The 25,842-nt window shown below is 52.0% G+C and overlaps 2 pseudogenes; one reads left to right on the forward strand and one right to left on the reverse strand.

The window, feature by feature from the left end:
• Positions 1–25,842, reverse strand: part of LOC131586383 (zinc finger protein 850-like) — a 434,360-nt pseudogene that overhangs the window by 397,310 nt on the left and 11,208 nt on the right.
• The window catches only part of LOC131586382 (zinc finger protein 208-like), a 761,426-nt pseudogene that overhangs the window by 308,508 nt on the left and 427,076 nt on the right, over positions 1–25,842 (forward strand).

Raw genomic sequence — 25,842 nt, forward strand, 5'->3', positions numbered from 1 at the left:
CACCTGAAGCTCCAAGGCCAAACTCTGAGCAGGCACGGCTGGAAGAGACTCGCAGGCTCCCTGTTGGCTCTGCTGCCCCACTTGTGCCCGGCCCAGCTCTGCGTGAGGCAGAGGGAGAACAAGGGGCAGCTCCCTCCCAGCCCCAGCCCAGGGACCCCTCCAGCCCCGGGCCTTGGGGCACTGTCAGCACCCGCTGCTCCAGCCACCGCTGCTGCTGGCACTGACAGCAACAACCAAACTGGGGCTGGTCCCCAGGGAGCAGCAGCAGTGCCTGGATCTGATCCCTCAGCCTGGGGCAGCCCCCTGGGGGAACAGAGGGCACAGCAAGAGGGACAAAACCAGTCAGGGTCAGAGACTGGAAAAAGCCAGAGCTGGGAGCAGGAACAGCTGCTTCATTGCACTCTTGGAGAAAGCTCTTGGCTGGGTCAAAGCACTGAAAGGTGTGAAAGGCAGAGAGGAGGCCACACCAAACAATGCTCCTGTTTTCACACCCTCCTGTAATAAATGGAAATGATTAGTGCTAACTGAATTGTAACTATTTGGAAAGTTATTATTAGGAGCAATCAAGGGAATTGGTGTTACAAGGCAGATGTAGCCCCCCTACAGATGTTACATGTTAAAATTAAGGTACAGGATGTAGTTTTGTGATAAGAAATGCCCTAAGACAAAATTGACCTTGAGATGGATGAAGTTGGAATGACTTTAGGCATAGGGCCTGAAAATTATAAAATATAAGACTAATTAGTGGAGTACAATGCTTACTTACATAACACAACGCTTAGTACGCACACACAGCCTGTAAGGTTATCCAGAGGACAACGAGGATGAGTGTAAGCCTTCATCCAAAAAACCACCAAAACAAGACAGAAGACCCCCTAGCAACAAGTGAAGCATGTGCCATGAAGAATAGTGATATTAAATCAATGAATTGGAAATAGGAGGAGACTTATGGGAAACATTAATGAATAGGTATAAGCATACAGTATATAATTTTAGTTTGAATTACTTTGTTTTGGTATGTGAGGCGGGGTGAGAAGCCCTCCCTGTACCCTGGTCAGTTTTGCTTATACTTTAATCATAATTACTGGCAAATTATATTCACAAATATATATCTATGTATCTGAAGTTATTCACTAAATTGTACTCTTTTACTAAATTGTTTTCCTTTTATACCAAATTGCTATTCAGGCCACTAAATAGTATTCTTTTATTAAATTGTATCCTTCTATTCAATTCACTAAATTGTATATTTTTTTTCCCTTGTTATTAAATTGCGGTTAACCTAATAGCTCTTGTTGTCTTATTTTAATTTCATTTATAATAGCACCAAGCAGAAAAGGGGCCTTACTGAGAGCAAGCAAACTTAACTTTCTGCCAGGACACAAATTTAGAGGGCAAAAAATTAAAAAAACCCACAGCATCAGCCCAGCTTCCCAGTGAGAAGGGTTGGAACTCTCTGCCCTCAACACTTCCCCAGCAGCTTTACAAAGGTAACTGGGATCTGAGCTGTGCCCTCTGAACCAGCAGAGCCAGCCTCCCTTCAGGCTGAGAAGCCACAGCCTCAGTTACAGCCCCGGGTGCCTCCTGTGCCCCAGAGAATGGCCCGGCTCACCTGGCCCAGCCCAGCCCGGCCCGAGCAGCCCGGACTGGCCTCAAGGGATGGGCTCCACCTGCCCGCTGTGCCCACAGGCCAGGCCCAAGGGCTCACAAGAGGCTTCCTCCCAGCTTTGCAAAACTCGGCCAAGAGTGTCCCCTTTACTGTGCTGAGAAGAGTAAAAAACCCTCTCAATCTAACCCCACTGCACTCCTCATGGGGGATCCCTGCACACCTTAGGAGAGAGCCCAAATTTTCCCTGTGTGCCTCATGAGGTGCAGGCCCAGGTGATGCCACTGAAGGAAATGTGCCCTCACAGCCCAGGGACGCTCAGCATGGGCTCCCCCAGCCCCTCAGTGCCCCAACACTGGTCACGGCAGCCCCTGCCTGGCTCCTGCCTGCCCACACCGTGGGCACCCCCGGCTGCTCCTGGACATGGAGCTCAGCCAGGGCTGGTGCTGTGTGGGCTTTGCTGGTGGTACCAGCCAGACACTGGGGTGACAGCTCCATCTCTTTATTAGAACAAAAAACATGGGCCAGCCCCTGCTCTGGTGCACAGGGGCTGCCCAATTTCAGTCCTGGCTAGGGACCAGGGCCAGGGGGCTCAGGGGCAGAGGGTCTCGCTTGAGAGGTGTGGGTCTTGGGATGCCCTCAAGACGGGGATGCAGCTGCAGCACAGCAGATGGGGAGAGATGTGAAGAGCGAGGATAACAGGTCAGCTTCTCTCGGACTAAAATCTTTGCCTGCTCTTCTGAAGCTGCAGAGGCGCTCCTGTTGAGAGAAGAGGTGGCTGAGGCCCCCAGCTGCCGCTGGCACACAGGGACCCTCCTGCACAGCAGGGCCCAGAGCTGCCAAGGCTCCCCAGCACGGCTGGAGCTGCTGGCACAGCTTGGCCCAGCTGGACAGCTGCCCCTCAAGGCCCTGGAGAGCAGGGGATGGCTCTGGGCAGGGTCCCTGGCCAGGAGCAGGCCCCAGAGCACCTCTGCCTTTCAAGGACAATCTCATCCCCGCTCTTTCTCCTGCCCACATTGCTTTGCCTCTGCCCGCTGCTCCTGGGGCTGCTCTTGGCCAGGCAGCCTCAGTGGCAGCCAGCACTGGCTGCAGCCCCAGCGGGCTCCCCAGGACAAGGCCCAGCAATTAAGAGGCCAATGAAAGGCCTGGGCAGCTGCAGAACTCTCGGCAGAGTTATTTGGGCAACCAAGAACTTAAGCCACAAGTCCACAGCAGCCTCACTGGGAATGTTTCCTGACTATGAGCAGCCTTTCAAGAAACTGTTTGAGGCAGAGATCAGCAAAACACTCACCGTTTTTTCTTCCGGCAATACCAGATTCCAGCACAGCACATCATCAGGAAAATTGCTCCACCAGCCACAATGGCCATTAACTTAATCAAACACTGTGTTCCCCAGCAAAAAACTCTTCTCATGCTTCTCCAGATCTTGTTAGCTTGTCTGGTGGTGCCAGCTGCATCTGTGGGAGCAATGGGCAGCGTGAGCCTGTGCTGTGCTCCACTGCTGAGCTGGCAGCACGCTGGATACAGCCAGGACGTTCTCTGTTTCCCCCAGAGCTGGGGCCTGCAGGCACCTTGCCACCCCTTGGCACAAGACTGCTCAACCCCCTGAGCTTGAATGGCACAATTTCTCTGTGCTGTGCTGGTCTTCTCCAGGCAATACTTGTCAAGGACATGGATAAGGGTCAGGAAAATGCCCAGGGTTTTGGAGCTGCTCCAGGGCCCTCCCTCTTCTAAATAGCCCCTACACCTGATCTACCCTGAGACTGGGAAATTTCAGGGGATCTCAGGGTGTTCACGTCCCATGCTGCAGTTTGGGCTCCCTGTCAGCTGATGCCAAATGCCTTCCTGCAGAGGCTGGGGAGAATCTGCAGCCAGGCCAGGCTGGGAAACAGCCCTGCAGGGCATGAAAGCAGCAGCGGGACAGCGAGGCTGACATGGATCCCTTCCTGCTGTGCTGGGTACACTGTGTCCAGATGTGCAGAGAAATCCCCCGGCTGCTGAGTCTCAGGAGGAGGCTGAGGAATATGGACCCACCACGGCGTCCCTCCAGATCATTCAGGATTATGTCCAGATATTTGAGTTCCCCCATTGCTACATTAGTATCTCCTATAGGTTTGTTCTTCTTTCTCAGGGGACCATAATATAAAGTATTTCCATTTTCCAGGAATGGATCCCACAGAACCAGTGCTCAGCCTGTGGGGTCAGCAGGGATGCACTACACACCCCAGTGATGGGAGCTGGGCTTGCTTGCAGAATTTAGCTCAGGAGCTGGGAAAGTCCTTGCTGCAGACACACCTGTAACTCAACAGCCACAGAAGCTTCTCTCATCTCTGCTGATCTGCACAGGCAGCACTGAGCCACAGGAGCAGTGAGAGGATCACACAGAGCGAGGGCACACACGTGCACGGCTCTGTCCTGGCACCTGCAGCGATGCCGCCCTGGCCGAGCTTTGGGCTCTGAGCTGGCAGCTCTCCCAGGGGGAAAGGCCTTCACCTACCCTCAGAATATTCCTCATCACCAGGCTCAGTAACTGATATGGACGGGGAATCCAGATCATCTTCATCATCAGGTTCATCTGCAAAGAAAGTCAGGACAGAACAGCTCCCGTGACACTGCTGAAGATTCTTCTTCAGGCTGGAGTGACAGTGAGTGCACCTGGGTGACTGCTGCCCTCCAAGGCACTCCCTTATCTCTGCCTTCCACTCAGGAGCAGGAGCAGGGGGACCACGTGCCTGCAGTGGCCCCACAATGGGATGGAAGGAGCCCCTTGCATGGCAGTCAGGAGAGAAAGGACTCCCTGGAGCTGCCAGCAGCTCTGAACTGAGCCCCAGGCAGGGCCAGGGCTTGGCAGCTGGAGCAGGAGCATCTCAGGCTCCCTGGGGCCAGAAAGGAGCCACACAAGGCACAGCCCCGGGGCACAGCTCTGGGCCCAGCCCTTCCCTCTCTGCTCTTCTCCGTGGCTGCACAGAGCAAACGGAAGGTGACACTGGCATTGCACATGGGAAGAAGATTGACAGCTAAATGCTCCTTCCTCCCACTGACAGCGATGCTGTGGGATCACTCAGGGCTCCAGAAGGGAATGGGGCGAGGTTTCCAGAATCCATCAACCTTCAGACTCTTGAGGGAAATGGCACATGAGTGAGCTCTTGCCACCTTGACACTGATTATTCTGTGCAGAAAGGGACATTGAGAACTTGCCTCCAGCATCTGGCAAGGTCTTCAAACCGCCATTTACCAGCACTTGCAGATGCTCCATGTCACGATCCCAATCTAGAAGGGAGCACAGATCAGAACCATTCCATGGTGTGCTGGGATCCCTTTCTGCCTTAGGGAACTGGGCACTGCAAGGGGGTCAGGTAAGGCCGTGGGAGCCAGATGTCAATGGACATGGCCAAAGCTGCAGAGGGGCCTGAGGAGAGCTCTGGACTGGCTCTGGACATTCTCAACACCTTTTCCATGCTCTGTGCAAAATCCCTGAAAGGCAGGCACTGCCAAGTAGCAGAGATGGCAGCTCAAGCCTCAGCAGGGCTCAGGCCCAGAGGCACAGCAATTAGCTCCTGGGACTGTGCCTGGCATGGCCTCCCTTCCTGCAGCAGAGGCTGCCCATGAGCCACTGCTTCCTCCGGGAAACGCTGCCTTCAGCACAGCCTTTGGGTTCATATCTGGAGAAAGGAAGAGCCACAGCTGGATCAGACAGAACCATTCCCCATTGGGGAGGTGGCATGTTCAAGAGGCAATATTTGTCAAAGTCATGGATAAGGATCAGGAGAAAGGCCAGGTTATTGGGGCTGGCCAGGGCCCTCCCTCCTCCAAACAGCCCCTACACCAGATCGACCCTGAGACTGGGAAATTGCAAGGGATCTCTAAGTGTGCATGGCCTGTGCTGCAGTTTGGGCCCCCTGTCAGCTGATGCCAAATGCCTTCCTGCAGAGGCTGGGGAGAAGCTGCAGCCAGGCCAGGCTGGGAAACAGCCCTGCAGGGCATGAAAGCAGCAGTGGGGCAGTGACGCTGACATGGATCCCTTCCTGCTGTGCCAGCCATGGCGTGTCCAGATGTGCAGGGAAAGCCCCCGGCTGCTGAGTCTCAGGAGAAGGCTGAGGGACATGGACCCACCATGGCGTCTATCCAGTTCACTCAGCATCTTGTCTTCTGTAGGTTTGTTCCTCCCTTTAAGAGAACCTTAACAGAAAGTATTTCCATTTCAGATGAATGGATACCACAGAACCAGGGCTCAGCCTGTGGGATCACCAGGGACACACCACTCACCCCTGTGATGGGAGCTGGGCTTGTGTGCAGCAACCAGCAAAGGAGCTTGAAATGTCCTTGCTGCAGACACACCTGTAACTCAACAGCCACAGAAGCTTCTGTCACCTGGTTCCTGCCAGGTTGTCAATGATTATTCCTTGTTGGGACAGTGAGAACATACCTGCATGGGGCTCCAGAGGCAGAAAATCTTCATGAAGCCAAGCTGCTGGAGAAATCTTCCTACCACGCTTGTCTACAAAGGAGCACAGATCAGAACCATTCCATGGTGTGCTGGGATCCCCTTCTGCTTTAGGGAACTGGACACTGCAAAGGGTTTGGGTAAGGCTGTGGGAGCCAGATGTCAATAGACATGGGCAAAGCTGCAGAGGGGCTTGGGGAGCTCTGGGCTGGCTTTGGTCACTCTCAACACCCTCTTTGCAGCCCCTGTGCAACATCCCTGGTGGGGCAGTGGGACCAGCCCAGGGCCCATGGGCTCTCCCTCCCACAGAGGAAACCCCAAGGCCTTGGGCCAAACCGCAGCATTCAGTGCCATAGGTAACGGAACCTCCCTCCTGCCCTCTCTCCTTCAGCTGGGACAGCTCCCCCAGCCCAAGGGGACAGAGCCAGGCCCTGTCAGGACACACTGGAGCTTTACCCTCCCCCTCAGCCCTTTCCCCACCATGGGCACCCCTTGCAGCAGCTGCCAGGTTTTGGGACGTGTCTCCCATGGAGGGACCCCAGCAAGACTGCTCAGTAGCCAAGTGACCTGAGCCTGCTCAGGATAATTCCTCTGCACTGTGCTCACACAGCCAAGCAGCAGAGATGGCAGCTCAAGCCTCAGCAGGGCTCAGGCCCAGAGACACAGCAATTACCTCCTGGAACTGTGACTGTGCCTGGCATGGCCTCCCTTCCTGCAGCAGAGGCTGCCCATGAGCCACTGCTTCCTCCGGGAAACGCTGCCTTCAGCACAGCCTTTGGGTTCATCTCTGGAGAAAGGAAGAGCCACAGCTGGATCAGGTGGGGCTGTTCCCCAACAGGAAGGTGGCATGTTCAAGAGGCAATACTTGTCAAAGTCATGGATAAGGTTCAGGAAGCCATCAAAACTTTGGAGCCAGGCCAGGGCCCTCCCTCCTCCAAAGAGCTGCCATTCCACATCTGCCCCAAGACTGGGAAATTGCATGGGATCTCAGGGTGTGCATGGACCACGGTGCAGTTTGGGCTCCCTGTCAGCTGATGCCAAATGCCTTCCTGCAGAGGCTGGGGAGAAGCTGCAGCCAGGCCAGGCTGGAAAACAGCCCTGCAGGCCGTGAAAGCAGCAGTGGGGCAGTGACGCTGACATGGATCCCTTCCTGCCCTGCTGGGCACAGCGTGTCCAGATGTGCAGGGAAAGCCCCCGGCTGCTGAGTCTCAGGAGAAGGCTGAGGGACATGGACCCACCATGGTGTCTATCCAGTTCACTCAGCATCTTGTCTTCTGTAGGTTTGTTCCTCCCTCTAGGAGAACCTTAACAGAAAGTATTTCCATTTCAGATGAATGGATCCCACAGAACCAGGCCTCAGCCTGTGGGATCAGCAGGGACACACCACTCACCCCTGTGATGGGAGCTGGGCTTGTGTGCAGCAACCAGCAAAGGAGCTTGAAACATCCTCGCTGCAGACACACCTGTAACTCAACAGCCACAGAAGCTTCTGTCACCTGGTTCCTGCCAGGTTGTCAATGATTATTCCTTGTTGGGACAGTGAGAACATACCTGCATGGGGCTCCAGAGGCAGAAAATCATCATGAAGCCAAGCTGCCTGAGAAGCCTTCCTACCACCCTCATCTGGAAGGGAGCATAGATCAGAATCATTCCATGGTGTGCTGGGACCCCCTTCTGCCTTAGGGAACTGGGCACTGCAAGGTGATTGGGTAAGGCTGTGGGAGCCAGATGTCAATGGACATGGCCAAAGCTGCAGAGGGGCCTGGGGAGCTCTGGGCTGGCTCTGGTCACTCTCCACCCTCTTTGCAGGCCCCGTGCAACATCTCTGGAGGGGCAGCAGGACCAGCCCAGGGCCCCTGAGGCCTCTCTCCCTCCCACAGAGGAAACCCCAAGGCCCTTCAGTCCTGGGGAAAACCATCCCCAATGCTTCCCAGGGAGAAGGGAGCACTGTCCCTGGAAAGGGGACCGAGGCCGCGGGCTCACCTGCTCGCCCTGCTTGCCATGGAGCAGCCTGGGCAGCCCTGTCAGGCAGGGCCACTGCCAGGAGGAGCAGGAGGAGGAGGCGCAGAGCAAAGGCCATGGTGCCTTGCCCACTGCCAGTCCTGCAGCTCTTGCTGCCACCACTGTCCTGACACCGCTGTCCCAACGTCAGCACCGCTGCTGCTGCCACTGCTGCTGCCGCAACAGTCGTGGTCAAGGACTGACTGCTCGGTCCTTGTGGTGCTGTGCAACCACGGGGCTCTGGGACCTCTGTGACCTCAGAGCCTGCTGTCACCTCAGCCTGCTGTCACCCCACAGGCTGCTGTGACCTCATGGCCAGGGTGGAATTGTGTGGGGAGTGGGATCTGCCTTCTTCACTAGGGAGCTCATCCTGCCCTGCAGCTCTGTCCAAGGGCTATGACAGGGTCCCAGCCCAGCTGATCTCACAGGCTGGGGGATGAAGGGATGGAGAGCAACCCTGCACAGAAGGACTTGTGGCTGCTGCAAGGTGAGAGGCTGGACATGAGCCAGCCATGTGCCTCCAAAGGAGGGTGCCCAGCAGCTTGAAGGAGGTGATTCCACCACCCCTCTGCTCTGGTGCGAACCCACCTGGAGTACTGCATCCACCTCTGGGTGCCCAGCACAGGAAGGACATGGTCCTGTTGGAGCTGGTCCAGAGGAGGGACAAAATGCTCTGAGGGCTGGAGCCCCTCTGCTTTGGAGACAGGCTGGGATAGCTGGGGGTGTTCAGCCTGGAAGAGAGAAGGCTCCACAGAGACCTGATTGCTCCCTTTCAGTACTTTAAGGGGGCTTGTAAAAAAGACAGGACAAAATTTTTAGTAAGGCCTGTTGTGACAAGACTGAGGGGGAATGTTCTCAATCTAAAAGACAATAGCCTCAGACTAGATATAAGAAAGAAACTCACATTTTTTACACTGGGGGTTTTGAAACCCTGATACAGGTTGCCCAGAGAGGTGGGCATCCATCCCTGCTGACATTCAAGCTCCTGCTCTGAGCAACCTGACCTAAAGGTGTCCCTGCTCTCTGCAGGGCACTGCACTAGATGGCCTTTAAATGTCCCTTCCAAGCCAAGCCATTCTGTGCTGCTGTGCACCAGCAAAGCAGTGCTGGAATAATGCTGGGGTGATGATGCTGGCACCTGTGTTTTGGTAGTTGTGCCATTTAGCTGTTGGCCAAGAGAGGATTGATGGGCTGCACAGTGAAGTCTGCAAAGAACAGTGTGCTCAAGGAGAAACAGGAGAGGAACATGGCTTCCAGTTCAGATAAATGCCAGCATTTTGCTGCCCATTCCTTGTTAAGAAATAAAGGAATGTCCTGAAGATCCCTTCAGTGTGGGTGCAGCATTGGTTGTATCAGTACTTGTATTCTGTAAAACAGGTGAGTTGTTACAGCTTCTTGCCCCATTTATCACTGGATAAAACCCAAATACTGCATTGCTCCATGTCTACTTTCTTCCAAGTAAAGGGAGATTTTGTTCATTCTTGAGTGGGACATATTCATCTGTTGACAAGCAAATTCTTCTTGCCATTCACACAATGCTGATTTGCTCTAATTGGATTGTAATTAAGATCAACCACTCATTGTAATTAAGACTGATGGATTGTGAGGCAAAGTGTTGCATAATTTTCCCTGGAGAGAGTTTTTCTCTAATTCAATGACATATGAAGACAGGTGTAGCCTACCATACTTGTGGCATTAGTCTCCCACTCTGTCCTTTCCTCTCACCCAAGGGGAGGATCGAGGTCTGCAGGTCTCATCTGTGCACAGAAAGAGTTAATATCTCACCCAGACCTGCAGATGCTCATGATGGTTTCTGCCGGGCAGTGGCCGAAGCAGTCACGGTGATGGATTTCAGGCCTTGCTGGGGCTGTGCCAAGATCTCAGGGGGCCCGGCCAGAACAGTCGTGGCTGTTCTGCCCCCATGGCTGGTCCCAGGCCCCTGCTCCCTTCAATTCCAGCTGCGGGCCGATGGCTTCCCCGCCCTGTGCCCGGCAGCCGCTGGGGCCGCGCGGGCCGTGGTGAAGGGGCCTGGCCCAGCCCAGAGCCGCTCCCGGGGCCTGGCGGAGCCCGGCTCGGTGCAGGCCAGGCTGGAGCAGGGCCGGCCTGACCAGCACCCAGTTAACTCTTCACAGCTGGAAACAACAGAGAGCTTGCCTGGGCTTGCCTGTCTTTAAAATGGGGATTTCACACAGGAGGATACAGCTTCAAAATTATTTAATAGGTTGTCAGTTCTCAGAGCCAGCCAGCTGTTGGTTTTGCTAAGCACAGAGGAAGCTCATAGCAGTGCCCTCCTAGAAGTATCATTTGCATGGGTGGCTTCTTCCCTCCTCACCAAATATCAACTAATATAAAACCAGTACAGACACTCAGGGTGTAACAGGAAGAAATTCTGAAGCAATTGTTTTAAAGTAAAATCAGTTATTAAGCACAGATTGATGTTACTCCCCCACTCCACTGGAGAGGGACAGTGACTCTGCCACCTCCCCCCTGGCCAGCCCATTCCAATTCCCAATCAGCCTTTCTGGGAAGAACTCCTTCCTATTGTCCAGCCTAAACCTGCCCTGGTGCAGCTTAAGGCTGTGTCTCCTTGTCCTGCCCTCCAGCAGATCCCCACTTGCAGCCAGCTTGGTGTCATCTGCAATTTGTGAGTGCTGGACTCGACCCCCTCAGCCAGACCCTGAGTGAAGATATTAACCAGGACTGGGCCCAGCACAGATCCCTGGGGACACCACCAGGGACTGGACACCAGCTGGATGCAGCACCATCCCCACCACTCTCTGGGCCCGGCCTCCAGCCAGTTCTGCAGCCAGCAAAGAGTGCTCCTGTCCAAGCCGTGGGCTGCAGCTTTTCCAGGGAATGCTGTGGCTCTCCGTGTCCAAGGCCTTGCTGAAGTCCAGCTCGACACATCCAGAGCCTTTCCCGCACCCACCAGGCGGGTCAGCTGGTTATAAAAGGAGATCAGGTTGGTCAGGCAGGACCTGCCCCTCCTAAAGCCACGCTGGCTGGGTCTGAGCCCTGGCACTCAAGGGGATCTGTTCCAAAACCTCACCAGGCACCGAGCTCAGGCTGACAGGCCTGCAGTTCCCCAGAGCCTCCTGCCAGCCCTTCTTGGGGATGGGCTCACACTGGCACCTCCAGTCCTCTGGGACCTCCCCAGTGAGCCAGGACTGATGAGGAGAAATGATGGAGAGCAGCCTGGGGAGCTCATCCACCAGCTCCCTCATCCCCCTAGCATGGATCCCATCTGATCCCATCCACCTGTGAGCATCTGAGTGGCTCAGCAGGTATCTGACTGCTTCCTCCTGGATTACAGGGGGCTCTTCTGCTCCCTGTCCCCATCTACCAGCTCAGGAGAACACTTGTCCTGAGGAAAACCTGTCTTGATGTTGAAAGCTGAGGCAAAGAAAGTGTTGAGTACCTCAGCCTTTTCCTCGTCTTTGGTAACCATATCCTCTCCAATAAGGAATGGAGGTTGTCCATAGCCTTCCTTTTACCATTAATGTATTTATAAAAACATATTTATTATCCTTCACAGAAGCAGCCAGGTTAAGGTCTAATTGAGCTTTCACCTCTCTACTTTTCTTTCTGCATGACCTAATGACATCCTTAAACATTTCCTGAGTTGCCTGTCCCTATGTCCAAAGGTGATGCACCCTCATCTTTTCCCTGAGTTCCTCCATAAGCTCCCTGCCCACCCAGGTCAGTCATTTTCCTTACCAGCTCATTTTTTGTCACAGAGGGACAGGCTGTTCCTGCTCCTTCAAGACTTTTTTCTTGAAGTGTGTCCATCCTTCCTGGAATACTTTGATTTAAAAGGCTGTTTTCCTTAAAAAAATCAGTACCTGATTTTGGTGCTCCCCAAATCTGCATCCTTAATCGGCTGAAGACTGTTCTTCCTAAGTCCAGTGTAGGAGTTTTGTTGATGCCCCTCCTTCTTTCACAGAATATTTCAAAACTCAATGATTTCATGGCCACTGTACCCCAGGCAGCCTCCAACCCCCACATCCCCCAGCAGCCCTTCTCTGTTTGTGAACACCAGGAGACACAGCTTTCCTGGGCAGTGGCAAGAGAAGGAAACCTCCCCAAAGTGCAGCTTGGCAGGTTCAGCCTGGAGGGGAGGAGAAAGAAAAGTCCCTGCCAGGGTAGAATTTTGGTGCAGGAGGTGTCCCAGCGTGAGACTGGACCATGCCATGGCTGAGTGTGCCAGGAGCCGGCAGTCAGTGGGGCCCAGGGATGCTCCAAGGGACTTGGAGTTTTGCTTCTGACTCCTTGAGCAGCTCCTTCAACCTTCTCTCAGTGCCTGAGGGTCCTGGACTCAGCCCCAAATCCAGCCTGGGGTTCATTAAAATACAGAAAGCCTCGGGGGCTCTTTCTCTTCCTTCCACTGTCTTCAAGTCCAAGGCTTGTGCAGCTGCTTGGAGTCAGTTTGGAGTTCTGTTAAGGAGGAAGATTTGAAAATCCACCACTTTTTTTTTTTTTTTTACAATCAAGGAGATATTTTTTTTTATTTTTTAGTTGAGAGAAGAGGTGACAGAAGCATTCCCCAAGTGTTCCTGATGCTGAATGTCTCCTTAGGAGGTCTGGTCACGGAGAAGAATGAGCCCCTTGTGGGCTGCCCCTGTTTGGACAACCTGCTCCTCACCCCGAGCCTCAGCATGTCTGACATCGCCCACCTGGGACTGACATCCCAAAATATTGAGAACATTTATCAATTTTTCTTTATCATTAAAATCTAATCAATTAATAAAAATAAAATTTTACTTTTTATAATAATTCTGTATTTTTATAACCTAATTTTTATATCTCTATAACAGAACTGATAAATTTTTAGCGACTAAAAATATTATCGATCCTTGGTTCAAAGTATCACAATTTCCTTCATTAATTAATTGACCACTATTTCTCCCTCTTTATGCTAATTATTATTTTTAGTCCTTTGGTCATAATTTTTAAATTTTTCTCAGACAGGGTAAAAGGAACCACTTTGGGTTCCATGAAGACTTTTCTGGGGAACATTTGGGGCAGTTTTGGGTCTGGGGAGGGACTTTAGAGAGAACCTGGGGGTCTGGAGGACACTTGGGGGAGCCGGGTGGGCACTTGGAGGGGCACTTAGGGATTCTGTGGGACAATTCGGGGTCCAGGGGAGCACTTGGGGGTCCAGGGGGGCACTTGGAGGTCAGGGAGGGGAATCTGGGGGCCCTTCGGGGTCCGGGCGGGCACTCGGGAAGCTGTAACAGGGAATCTATGGGCCGCGGGGGATGATGGGAGTTGTAGGCGCCGGTATAATACGGTTTAATGGGGCCGCAGAGCATCACGGGAGTTGTAGGCGCAGCTCCAATGGGTTCCGGTGAGGCGCGGGGCATGACGGGAGATGCAGTCCCGGCTGGAATAGCGCTCTATGGGCGCCGCGGAGCATGATGGGAGCTGTAGTCCCGGAAGTGACTCGGAAGGCGCGTTTGGCGGTGTGGGGAAGCGCTTGGAGAAAACTTTTGCGTCCGAGCCGTGTCTGCAGGTCCTGGGGGTGAATGTATACGGCTCGGGAGCACTTGGGGGGAACCTGGGGAGCTGTAACCGGGCTCTTTAGGGCGCGGGGTACGGCAGGAGGTTTGGGCGCGGAACTGTGTTGTGGGATGATGGGAGATGAATTCCCAGGAGTGGCTGGAAGGGGAATCTGTGGGGTTGGGAGCATTCGGGGGTCCAGAGACGCTTTGGGGAGTCCCGAACGGGCGCTGAGGGGGCACTCGGGGATCCTGGAGGGTTTGGGGAACACTTATGGGACCTATGGGGGGCGATCCCGGGGTTCTGGGGAGCGCAGGGCATATTCCCAGTCCTTCCGAATTCCTTCCAGCATGATCCCATTTGCTCTCAACCACTCCCAGTCAGCGTCAGCATGATCCCATTCACTCCCAGTATATCACATTTGCCCCCAACCTGGTCTCAGTTGCCCCCTGGAGGCTCCTACTCACTGCCAGTATCATCCCAGTCTGATCCCAGTATGATTCCAGTCTCCCTCAGTGTGATCGCAATCTCTCCTGGCATGGTCCCAGCTGCTCCCAGTATGATCCCAGTATGATGTCAGTACACAGCCAGTGCAATCTCAGCCACTGCCAGGATGATCCCAGTACAAACCAGTCCCTGCCAGTGCTGCCACTCCTGGGATCCCCCAGCCCTCTCTGTGTTCCCCCTCCCGCATCTCCCCAGAGGAGCCCCAAGGGCTGGCAGTCCCCAGCCAGGGTCCCCAGCCAGCCCCAGGTTGGATCTGCAGCCCCCAATTTTCCCAGTTTCCCTCTCCTTTTCCCCGGGCCGGGTTCCCCCCGTCCCCAGCGGGTGGGAGCAGCGGAGAGCCCCGCGCTGCCCATCCCGACCTGTCCCGGCTCCATCCCCGCTCCTGCCGTGGGCTGTGAGGGGTTTGGGAACGGGGCACTGAGGGTGTCACTGCTCCTGGGGGAGGAGGAGGAGGGATGGAAGAGGAGAGATGAAGAAGGAGAGTGAGAAGGGATGGAAGTAGGAGAAGGTGCTGGCGTTAGGGAGGAGAAGGAGGAAGGATGGAAGGGGAGGAGAGGGAGGAAGATGTTGTAAATACTCCACAAACCCCTTCATTCTTGTCCCCCATGGGGATGTGTCCGCCCTTCTCAGAACACGGGCGGGAAGGGGTCTCAAAATATATCCAACATGGACCTAAGGTATTTTAGACAAAGAAGGCTCAGACTTACGAGACGTGGTCCTGGGTTTATTGTATGTGGATCGCCCGGGGCAAGAAAGAGGCTGAGATTCCTCGGGTGCTCTCTTAAACTTGGGGGAGGGGGTGGCCAGGGGATACAGGGGGGTTACAGCCAATGGGATAGGGAAAAGAAAAGGGAGGTTAGGTAGGGACTGACCTTATACAACACCAAGGGTGAGTTCTTCCCTTGGGACAGACCATAATTTTTTAAATGCACTTCAACAGGAAGAGGAGGGACAAAGGAGAATCAGGGAAAGGAGAAGGAACCAAGAGGTCAAGAACTCCCTGAATTTACAGTCCCCCACCTGTGGGATCATCACCCCCCATCCCACAGGTACCCCGAGAGGGGGAGCTCAGCCCAGATCTCCTGGGGGGTCCCTGGGTTGGGTTTTTTTGGGGGGGATATTTAAGAATTAAGGACTGCAAAGCTGAGCGGAAAATGCCCCTTGGGGCGACACTGGGTAGTCCCAGCATTCCTAAGTGGGGAGATGGAAATGAGGGGAACTTTTCAGATTCCTGGCACTCCCAGCAGCCTGGGGAGGACAGGAATTGAGTAGACAGGGGAACACCAATACAATCATGACCCCCAGCAGCTGGGACAGGGGGGAACCCCTGAACACCAAAGGGGAGAGACCAGAGATGGGGAACTCCTGGGAGGAATTTTCAGGGCTGAATCTTGGTGTCTGGGAGGTTTTTATGGATAGCTTGGAATTTCTAGAGATGGACGTGGGCAGGAGGAACCCCCTAATCCAATGTGCTCATGAATTGTATTTTTCCCCAAACCAGGATTTCCCATTCCCAAACCTTGTCCAGATGGAGAGGAAGGCTGTGAGGAAGAGGAAGATACCCCAGGACACCCAGGCAGGTGAGGAGGAAGTCAGTGCCCCTTTCCCCCTCTCTCCTGCTCCATCTCCCAGCCCAGCCTGGCCCCCGGCTGCAGGACAACCCCGCTGCCGACGCCGTCCTGCCGGGGACGCACTGGGGGGATCTCCTTCCCCTTCCCTCTGGCACGGAGGCAAATCCCATCCTCTCCTTGTCCTTCCTCCCCCAGACAAGGAGCTGAGGATGGAGACCAGGGAGGACAAATCCCCACAGCAGAACCTCATGGAAGAGGCCGTTTTGAGCAGCTCTACGGTGCAGGAATCCAACAGGGAGGAAAATCCCCAGAGATCCCGCAGGAGGAGGGGCTCCAAACCCATCCCAGGGTGCTCTGAGGAGGAAAGACCCACCCTGTGCCGGGAAGGCGGCCAGAGATCCAGCCGGGGCTCTGAGCTGGTGGTCCATGAGCAGGTTCAGGATGGGGAGAAGCCCTACAAGTGCTTGGAGTGTGGGAAGAGCTTCAGCCAGAGCTCATTCCTGATCCGCCACCAGATGATCCACACTGGGGAATGGCCCTACGAGTGTGGGGAATGTGGGAAGGGCTTCAGCTGCAGCTCCAACCTCATCATCCACCAGCGCATCCACACTGGGGAGAGGCCCTACGAGTGTCCTGAGTGTCAGAAGAGGTTTCAGACCAGCTCAACTCTCCTCCAGCACCAGCGGATTCACACGGATGAGAGGCCCTTCCGCTGCCCTGACTGTGGGGAGGGCTTCAAGCAAAACTCCACCCTCATCAACCACCGGCGCATCCACACTGGGGAGAGGCCCTACGAGTGTGGGGAGTGTGGGAAGAGCTTCAGCCAGAGATCCCACCTGATCATCCACCAGAGGACCCACACTGGGGAACGTCCCTATGAGTGTGGGGAGTGTGGGATGACCTTCAGCCAGAGGTCCCAGCTGACCATCCACCAGATGATCCACACTGGGGAGAGGCCCTACGAGTGTGGTGAGTGTGGGAAGAGGTTTCAGACCAGCTCCACTCTCCTCCTGCACCAGCGGATTCACACGGATGAGAGGCCCTTCCGCTGCCCTGACTGTGGGGAGGGCTTCAAGCAAAACTCCAACCTCATCACCCACCGGCGCATCCACACTGGGGAGAGGCCCTACGAGTGTCCCCAGTGTGGGAAGAGCTTTACCCAGAGCTCTAACTTGACCAGACACCAACAGAGGCACCGGTAAGGGAAGCCCTGTGAGTGCCCCAAGTGCAGGAAGAGCTTCATGTTCTGCTCCAGCTCCATCCCCCATCAGAGGACCCACGTTGGGCAGAGCCCTGATGACCCACGTTCCCAGTGATCTGTGTTGGGAACACACTGGGCTGGAGGTCATTTTATTTTGGTTTCAGTTATCTTTTGATTCATTCTCATCCCTTTAAATCAAACAAATGGTGGTAAAAATCAACAAATTCATCAAAGGCATCTAAAACCTCACATTTTACTAGTGCTTCAAGGCAATCTTGGAGATACTTGTGAGTATTTGAGGGTTGTGGGGTTATTTGGTGGAGTTGTCTCCATTTCTTGGCACTCAAAGAGGTGAGAGGGATCGATCTGTCACCTCAAAACCACTTAATGCCACTGAAACCTTCTCAATCCCTCTCCAAAATTATTCAATTCCACAGCCCCTCAGGGTGTGATGCCTCATGTTTTAGCTTTCATATCTTTCATATTCTGCACTGCCTAGGTTTGTAGTTTTGAACTTCACATTAAGTGTTAGTGAGCTCTCTTCACAGAGTAGGTAGACAAAACAATTCCTTTTCTAGCTTGATACCAAGGACAGTCGTTACAAGTTCCAGGCCCAAAAGCATAAACAAGGGTGGACTGAAGAGAGAAAACAAGAAGGGTGGGATTTCATCATCTGAAGCTGTAACTGGACAATGAACCCAAATATGCAGATGGACCTAAACTTCTAAAAATATGGGACCTCGTGATGAGTTGTCCATTTTTATGACCATTTTTGGTCCATCTTGGGTGTAGCCCTGGCCAGGCTCTTGTACTGCCCAAGGTGTATCTGTAACGTGCTGGTCGTGAGTGAGGAGACAAAATCCACGATTCATGCTCCAGTTGCTCATCAGACAAAACAGCCTTGTTTATTATTCAGAACTCACTTGAATACCAAATTCAAATTTCCCAGGCTAGACACCCATTGGCTGATACTTCCCTCCCTGCCCTGCATCCTGCCCAGTGGTGTGCAGTGGTTCAGACATGAATTAGGCTCACTAAATTAAATTTGTGCTAAAATCTATGGCTAAAGAGAATTTACTGCTAAATTAGATTTGTGTTATGTCTAGATTTACCTTGTCCAGTCCTGACCAGCTCTACTGTGACCATACTGTGACTATTTACCCTTTTTGGTTAAATTAAAAAATATAAAATGCTCTCTGTTACCCTATCTGCAAGGGCCCTTTGCAGACATGATAACAGGGACAGCATGGGTTTAATTTGAATGAAGTTTTCTAGTTAACTTGACACAATTAATTCTCTTCAGCTAGCAATATGCTTTGTGTACTAAATTGAGTTTGCAACACTCCCTTCCAGGAGCTGGCAGACAGGATCACAATCCTTTAAGCTAACATGCCACAGGTTAACTACTCATAGTTAAAAGTTACAACTTAACATTAAAAAACAAGAAAGTATTTAGAACTGAGATTATCCTGAACTCTATAAACAAGAAACAAAAAACATTCAATGTTTAGAACCGTGAGAAAAACCCAACTTAGCAGAAAAACAATTTGTAAACAAACAGTTTTTAAATGAACTGTCTTTTCAAGAGTCTGATTTTCATGGTGAATAAGTTGTTCTGGTTACTCTTCTTTAATCTGCTCCGTCACATCCGTAGAGGTGCTGTCAGGAGGGTGTTGTTTGTGTCCTTTGGCTGTATGTTCAACTCTTTCACATCGGTTGCAGCTTGCATTATCACTTCTTTGTCCCTGAGCTGTCCCCTGTGGAATGGGCTTGTGTGGACAGTTTATTTTCCCGTGGCCTTGTTGTCCACACTTGTAGCAATGGGGTGTGAGTTTAACAGCAGCTGTAATAGAATTGGCTAGCATATCCATGTGATGAGATCCAGTCCCAACCTTAGCACATGCTGTAATCATCTCCTCCAGAGATGGATTCCCTTGAGGTACTGTAGCTATAATTTTTCTACAGTCTTGGTTTGCATTATCTCGTGCCAGTTGTAGCATTAATTGACCCCTTGCTTCACTGCATATATAGCTCATGGGGGTTTTATCTTCTACTTGAATAGCTTTGGGTTGGCACTGACAAGTTGGTAATTTTTGTTAGAGCTCACATTGCTAAGTCTTTCACTTGTGTTAGAATTGCAGAGTTCAAGCGAGCCTGGGTTTGGGGATCTTCTGATACTGCTGAATGATTTATTGTATGAACAGCCTTAGCTACTTTGCTTTCTGGGGTCCCACCACACATTCCTGCCTCTTGTTTTTCAGTAATTCCTGTTAAAGTGCCATGTGCTCTTTCCACAATGGCCTGTTTTATTGTTATTTGAGGAACGCCAGTGTGGTGTGTTACACTCCAGGGCTGCAGGAAATGTTTTGTTTTCTGTGAGATGTGTGTTGTTTTGATGCTATGAGGGATGCTCAAAACAGCAAAGGCTGACTGCCAGTGTGCAATGGCATCCCGACCCTTTTCTCTTGGGTGTTTTATAGCACATATTGCTGATGAAAAGGTATCTGTGGATAAATGTACATATTTTAAATGTCTAAATTCAGGGATGTGTGTGACATGGGTTTGCCAGATTTGTAAGGCACGCAGTCCATGAGGGTTTGCTCCCATCTGCAGTGGTGCAGTGTGGCCCTGGTGTCCTGATGGGACACTTGTGGTTGGGTTCTTTTTCCCCCTTGGACTGAAGATTGATGAGATAGAGGCAGTTTTCTCTTGTTTGGACTTGGTTGTTTATTCTTCTTTTATCTCCATTACATGTATACAGGGTACAAGGAGCTACAAGCAGCTATGTGCACTAAGATAGAAAGGTGCAAAATGACTAACAAAGATCTTCTTCAAGGTTTTTTATATGTTCATTTATCCAATTAACAAATGCCAAGGAAATATTTTTTCTTAGTGACCCAATGACCAAACACCTGTGTGCTGCACTGCAGCATTCTCTATCCAATCACCTACTACTACCCAAAAACCTCTAGAAGAAGAAGATGAAGAAGAAAGAAGGACAAGAGACAACACCCTGAATCCTCCATCTTGTCCTCTATTTTCTGAACTAGTTTAAACTCCAAACTTTAACTTTTTCATGCAGTGACATAAGAAATCTCTCTAATCTACACACTTACCCTCCTGGTTTTTCTATTTAACAGTTGTTTTCATGGTGTTATATGAAATTCAGTGTTTTTTTGGATGTCAGAGCCAGGCATCAGAGATAAGGGCACACTCTCAGTGCCTCTGACTCCAACAATAAGCTAAGTTGAATATTGTTAAGTGTTATTCCACTGTTAAATCCTGAAGTCATTAGTTATAAGTTAGCTTAAATACTGTTAAGTGCTTTTGCTAAATTGTGATGTTTGAGGTATAAATTAAGGCATAAGTGAAGTCCTGTTAAGTTTGAGCTCTGTTAAGCTCAAACACACACACACACACACACAGAGGGACGGTTCTGGGTTCATTTCTGGTTTAGTTGCCTGGATTTTGTTTGGTTTTGTTGTTGCTTTGTTTCCTTGCTGTGCCTGAAGTGTCCAGTCAGGAGCAGAGTGACTCTTGCCAAGGAACTTTGTGCTGCTGGTGCTTAATATTAAACCTGGTTTTTGCTGCTCCCTTGCTGGGGATTTTTTAAGCGCTCTCAAGCCCTCGTTGGTGACAGGGTGAAGGAGCCCTGGCCCAGGCTCTGGCCCTGGGGGATATGGGGATGCTGCCAGGGGTTCCCTGTCCCCTTGTCCCACAGACCTTGGGATGTCCCACAGCCATTCTGTGATGTCCCAGTCTGGACTGTGATGTCCCAGCCCCTCTGAGATAACAGAACCTACTCTCTGATGTCACAGCCTTCTCTCTGACATCACACACTCTTCTCTCTGCTGTCACACAGCTGCTCTGTGATGTCACAATCTGTCTGATGTCACAGAGCCGCCCTCTGGGATTGTGGTGTCTGCTCTGTGACCTCACAGCCCACTCAGTAATGTCACAGCCCACCCTGTGGTGGCTCTGTGATGTCATACAGAAACTCTGTGATGTCACAACCCACTCTGTGATGTCATGCATTCAACCTCTGATGTCATAGTCCTCTCTGTGATGTCACAGCCCACTAAGTGATATCACCCAACCCACACTGATGCCACACCCTGATTTCTGATGTCACAGAATCCCCTCTATGATGCCATAGCTGCTCAGTGACCTCACACAACAAACTCTGTCATGTCACAGCCCCATCTGTGACCTCACACAACCCACTCTGAGCTGTCACACAGCCCCTTTCTGACATCACAGCTGCTCTGGGGCTCCAGGACACAGCCACAGAGGTGCTGCTGTGACACAGCCCCCTCTGGGACATCCCACAGCCCCTGCCAGTGCTGAGCCCCTGGGAGCTCTGTCTGGGCCTGCTGGTGTCCCTGAGCTGCCCTGGCAGGGCCCCAGCCCTGCTGGGCTGTGCTCAGGAGCTGCTCCTGGCCAGAGCTGTCTCTCTGCAGCGCTGCCCTTGCCAGGAGCTGCCTCTGGGCCAGGAGCCCGGCCCAGCTCAGCAGCACAGACACAGCACCAGCACTTTCATCACCCTCTCGAGCCTTTGGGGCTCTTTGCATCACACTCAGTCCCTCAGAGTGTGCTCCAGAAACTTCTCAAGAGCTCCAAGTCAGATGGAAACACTGAAGTTTCTTGTAGTTGAAATGAGAGACACGAGTGAGAAAGCGTCCCCAGGTTCCAGGTAGAGCAGAAGACTGGAGGCCCTGATGCCAGCTGGGGACAAGCAAGGGAAAGGTGTCTGTGGTGCTGAGCAAAGCTGGATGTGTTTCAGGAATGCCAAGGGCCAAGGGCTGAGCCCCAGCCCCTGGCAAGGCAGATGCTGTCCCTCCCTCATTGCTCAGGGCTCTTCCCGGGCCACTGGCATGTGGGGATGTGCAATGCCAAGGGCAGCACCATGGGGCGGCCCCTGCCAGGCTGCTGAGCAGGGACAAGGAGGCAATGAGGCCCCAGGGCTGCCAGGGTCACTTGTCCCCTGCTGGCCTCAGGCCCAGGGCCAGCAGCCATGGCCCAAGGGCTGCACAAGTTGCCTCTGGCAGGGCCTTGCAGCTGCTGCCCATCCCTGTGCCCTCTCCAGCCCAGGCTGCCCTGTGGTGTCCATGCCCTGCGCCTCTGTCCCTGCAGGCTGTCGTTATCCCCTGGCTGCCCCACCTCGCTGGCCCCTTCCTTTGCTGACAGCTCTGTGTATGTCAGAAGGATCCACCATCTCTGAAACCACTCTTTAAACATCTCATGGCTCTCCTCCATTGTCCTCAGTCTCCACCCCACAGATTATACAGCTCGTTTGTCCCTATAGTCATGTGCCCGAGGCCTCCAGACCCCTCTTTGGCAGATCTCTGAGATTTCTGCAAGGTGTTTCCAAATTAAAACCATCTTCTCATAGTGTAAGAACATCACCAGAGGACAGGGCCAACCCGACCTCTCTGTCTCAGCAGCTTTTTTCAGGGAGCAATCCTTGGATATATGAAATTTGGGAGGCCAAATTAAAAATGGTCCCTGGACAAGAATACCAGTTCTTTTCCATGGGGAGGAAGGAACAGAGCCCCACAGTATCAGGGGCAGTTGTGTCGGGACCACCAGAGGCCCAGTGTATTTGTCCTGGTTTAGGGCAAATTTGGGAGAAAACCTCCAGTGGGGCTCCCCCCGGGAAGCAAACCCACGTGGCACTTTTTTCCCACCCAACAACCAGTTCGGGAAGAGATTTCTCTGAGAGAAGTGGAAAAAACCTGTTCATTTCACAGGTACAGCACTACCCAGCACATAAATGAACGATATCAAATTAAAAAACCTCTCGCCGTTCAGAAAAGATGACAAACTTCAGAGGGTCTCCTTCCTGTGGGTGTTCGCTCTGTTATCAGTCCCTCTGGTGCTGGAAAATGCCGCTGCCCAGGCTGGGCTCCCGGTAGTCCACGGGTGCAAGCTCCCGGTGCTCCCCCGAGTCCCCAGTCCAGAGCAGGTTCGATTTGTTTCAGAAGAAGGGAAAGAAAACAGTCCAGGAAGACCTCTCTGCTCCGGCTAGTTGGAAAGCCAAGGCGATCTGTGTCTTGTTGTCTGTCTGTGCTGTAGTCAAAACTCCCAGTGCGGGGGGGGAGCAAGTACAGTTTCTGATAACAGACTCGGTGCTTCTTTTCCACTCACTTTTACTCTCAGATGGAATTTTAAGAATACAAAACCTGTGTCTGGGTTAGGTGGACAAATGGGGATACAATTAAACATCATAATCAACCCAGGACACTTTCTCTCCTGGGGATGTTGTGAGCACGGAGATGGTCACGGCTGATGGGGTCGCTGAGAATCCCTCGGTGTCGGCTGGAGCGTGATCGGGTCGCGAGCTCGCTCAGCAGCACTCACAAGGTCTTATCTGGGGTCGCCAAAATGTTAGTGTTCAGGAACACACATAATCACAGAATGATTATATAAAGGTGCTTTATTAAGAGCTCTGGGTGTCAGGGGTACACATACCCAAATCTGACCCTTCTTGGTTTTGAGTTGGACATGTTTTTATACTCTATCCTTACATATAACTTACATATTAATTATTAAATTTACATTGTTCTATTGTAAACATTGTTTTTACCCAAGCATGGATTTCTTGTGATCCCCCCCAGCCCCCTAACATTGTTCCTCATGTTCTTTAAACAATAATTATATCTAATCACATCTAGCAATTGTATTATTTATGCGCTACACAGGTGCAGTTTGACATGATCTATAGCAAGCACAAGGCCTAACATTTCCCACGGTCTACTTTTCCCAGGGCTTGCCAAGCCGAACTTTCTTTCTAAGTCCCCGAATTTTCTAAAATTTTATAACCTTTTACTATCAACTCCACAGTCTCCACCCACCCACCGGGAATCGCAGAACTCCAACCAGCCCCGCTCCCCACCGTGGCCTTGTCTGGCCTGGGGGGGAGGAGGCTGAACCAGAGCCCTGTTACCTCTTCAAAAGCCAGAAACCAAAGAGAAAGAGAAATTCCCGGGCTTAAGTTTTATGGGGTGGTGTTCACAGGTTGATATCACTTTTCAATGGGCAGAACTACTGTCAGTTCTCAGACATGGCCAGGTGTTGGCCAGGAGAAAAAACTCCCATCAGCCTCCAGCAACCTTAACTTCCTTAGCTGTTTCTCATTTTTTCTTAAATGTCAATCTATCACACACCAGCACAAGTGACAGCCCCAGTGTTCCCCTCTCTGTGACGCCACAGCAGTGACAGCCCCAGTGTTCCCCTCTCTGTGACACCACAGCAGTGACAGCCCCAGTGTTCCCCTCTCTGTGACACCACAGCAGAGACAGCCCCCGTGTTCCACTCTCTGTGACACCACAACATTGACAGCCCCAGTGTTCCCCTCTCTTTGACACCACAGCAGTGACAGCCCAAATTTCCTCCTCTCTCTGACACCTGTTGTGCTTTTAAAGCATTAGTTTAAAAATCGCAGGAAAACTTAGTCATTTTTTCCTGTGAGATGTGGATTATGAGAAGGGCAAAAGAAGCTTAAAACTTAAAAGGAATAGAGTAATTTTATTAACCAAACTACAAGGATAAGAAACCAGAATAAAACTTCCAGAAACCCTTTTTCCCCACCACCCTGTGCTTCCTATCTTTGGGAACTGACAACATAGAGGACAAAAAAATACCTGGTGGTTAAAACGGTAGTAACTTTGCTATAGTCTTTTCACCAGTTTTTGTCGAGAAAAAGAAGTTCTCTTTTGGCAATCTATGGATTTTTCACATGAAAACCATTTTCTCATGGCTTCCCATTGCTCTGATGCCAATCGCCCAGAAAACTCTGCCATCAGTCCTTTCCTTCCATTTCACAGCACTCTGAGGTGTGTTCGTGGGCCATGATTCAAGGGGTGTCATTTGAAGGATGAGATCTTCAAAGGCAAAAGTTCTCTTCATTTGTCTCTGTGATCATCTCTGGAAACAGAAATTTTTGCTTTGTCTGTTAAGAGCCACAAATCTTCAACAACTCTCACTTCTCCTTTCCTCTTCCAGTATCTCCTAGGATTACAACGACTTCACCCTTTACTCAGCTTCATCAATGAATTACTTTTGCTCACATCTACACTTTGAAATACTCCATCCCCCCAAAATACTGTTTCATGAATTCAAGGAGTTTTTTCAGGACATGATTGTCCCTCTCCATAGCTTGAACAAAAGAAAATTTCAGCTTATTCAGGCATCTCCTTATTCTCTTCCCATCTGAGGTTGAATTCCTTCCCTCGCTTGCTTTGATAGCTGATGCTGTCTCTTTATGTGTTGATCCCTCTGTCTTCCCCTCTCTCTGGAAAAAGGATTAATCTGCAAGTCTCATCTGGCTAGTGAAAGAGTTAAACTCTTGCCCAGGCCTTGATCTCTGCCGAGGCAGCGGCTGGAGCTGCTTCTCATGGAAGATTTTTGGTAGCTGCTCTGGAGGAGTGTGGCCACTGTCTCAGCACGCCGCAGCTCAAGAGCTTTCCCTCCCCTTCCTCGGCAGTCTCTGCTGAAAGCCAGCAGCATCAGAAACTGAAGCCCAGCCAGGAACCAGCCTGGCCTGGCAGCCCCGCTGCACAAGGCTCAGTGAGCCCTGCGAGGGCTTCAGCCCCTCTGGGAAGGGGCTCCTGTCACTTCACAGTCTCCATCCCCCGCCAGGAACCGCAGAACTCCGGCCAGCCCCGCTCCCCACCACAGCCTTGTCTGGCCTGGGGGGGCGGGGGGGAGGTTGAACCAGAGCCCTGTTACCTCTTCAAAAGCCAGAAACCAAAGAGAAAGAGAAATTCCCGGGCTTAAGTTTTATGGGGTGGTGTTCACAGGTTGGTGTCACTTTTCAATGGGCAAAACTACTGTCAGTTCTCAGAAATGACCAGGTATTGTCCCGGACAAAAAACTCCCATCAGCCTCCAGCAACCTTAACTTCCTTAGCTGTTTCTCTTTTTATCTTAAATGTCAATCTATCACACACCACAGCAGTGACAGCCCCCAGTGTTCCCCTCTCTGTGACACCACAGCAGTGACAGCCCCAGTG

This window comes from Poecile atricapillus, chromosome 19, assembly GCF_030490865.1.
Source record: "Poecile atricapillus isolate bPoeAtr1 chromosome 19, bPoeAtr1.hap1, whole genome shotgun sequence".
Classification (NCBI taxonomy): domain Eukaryota; kingdom Metazoa; phylum Chordata; class Aves; order Passeriformes; family Paridae; genus Poecile; species Poecile atricapillus.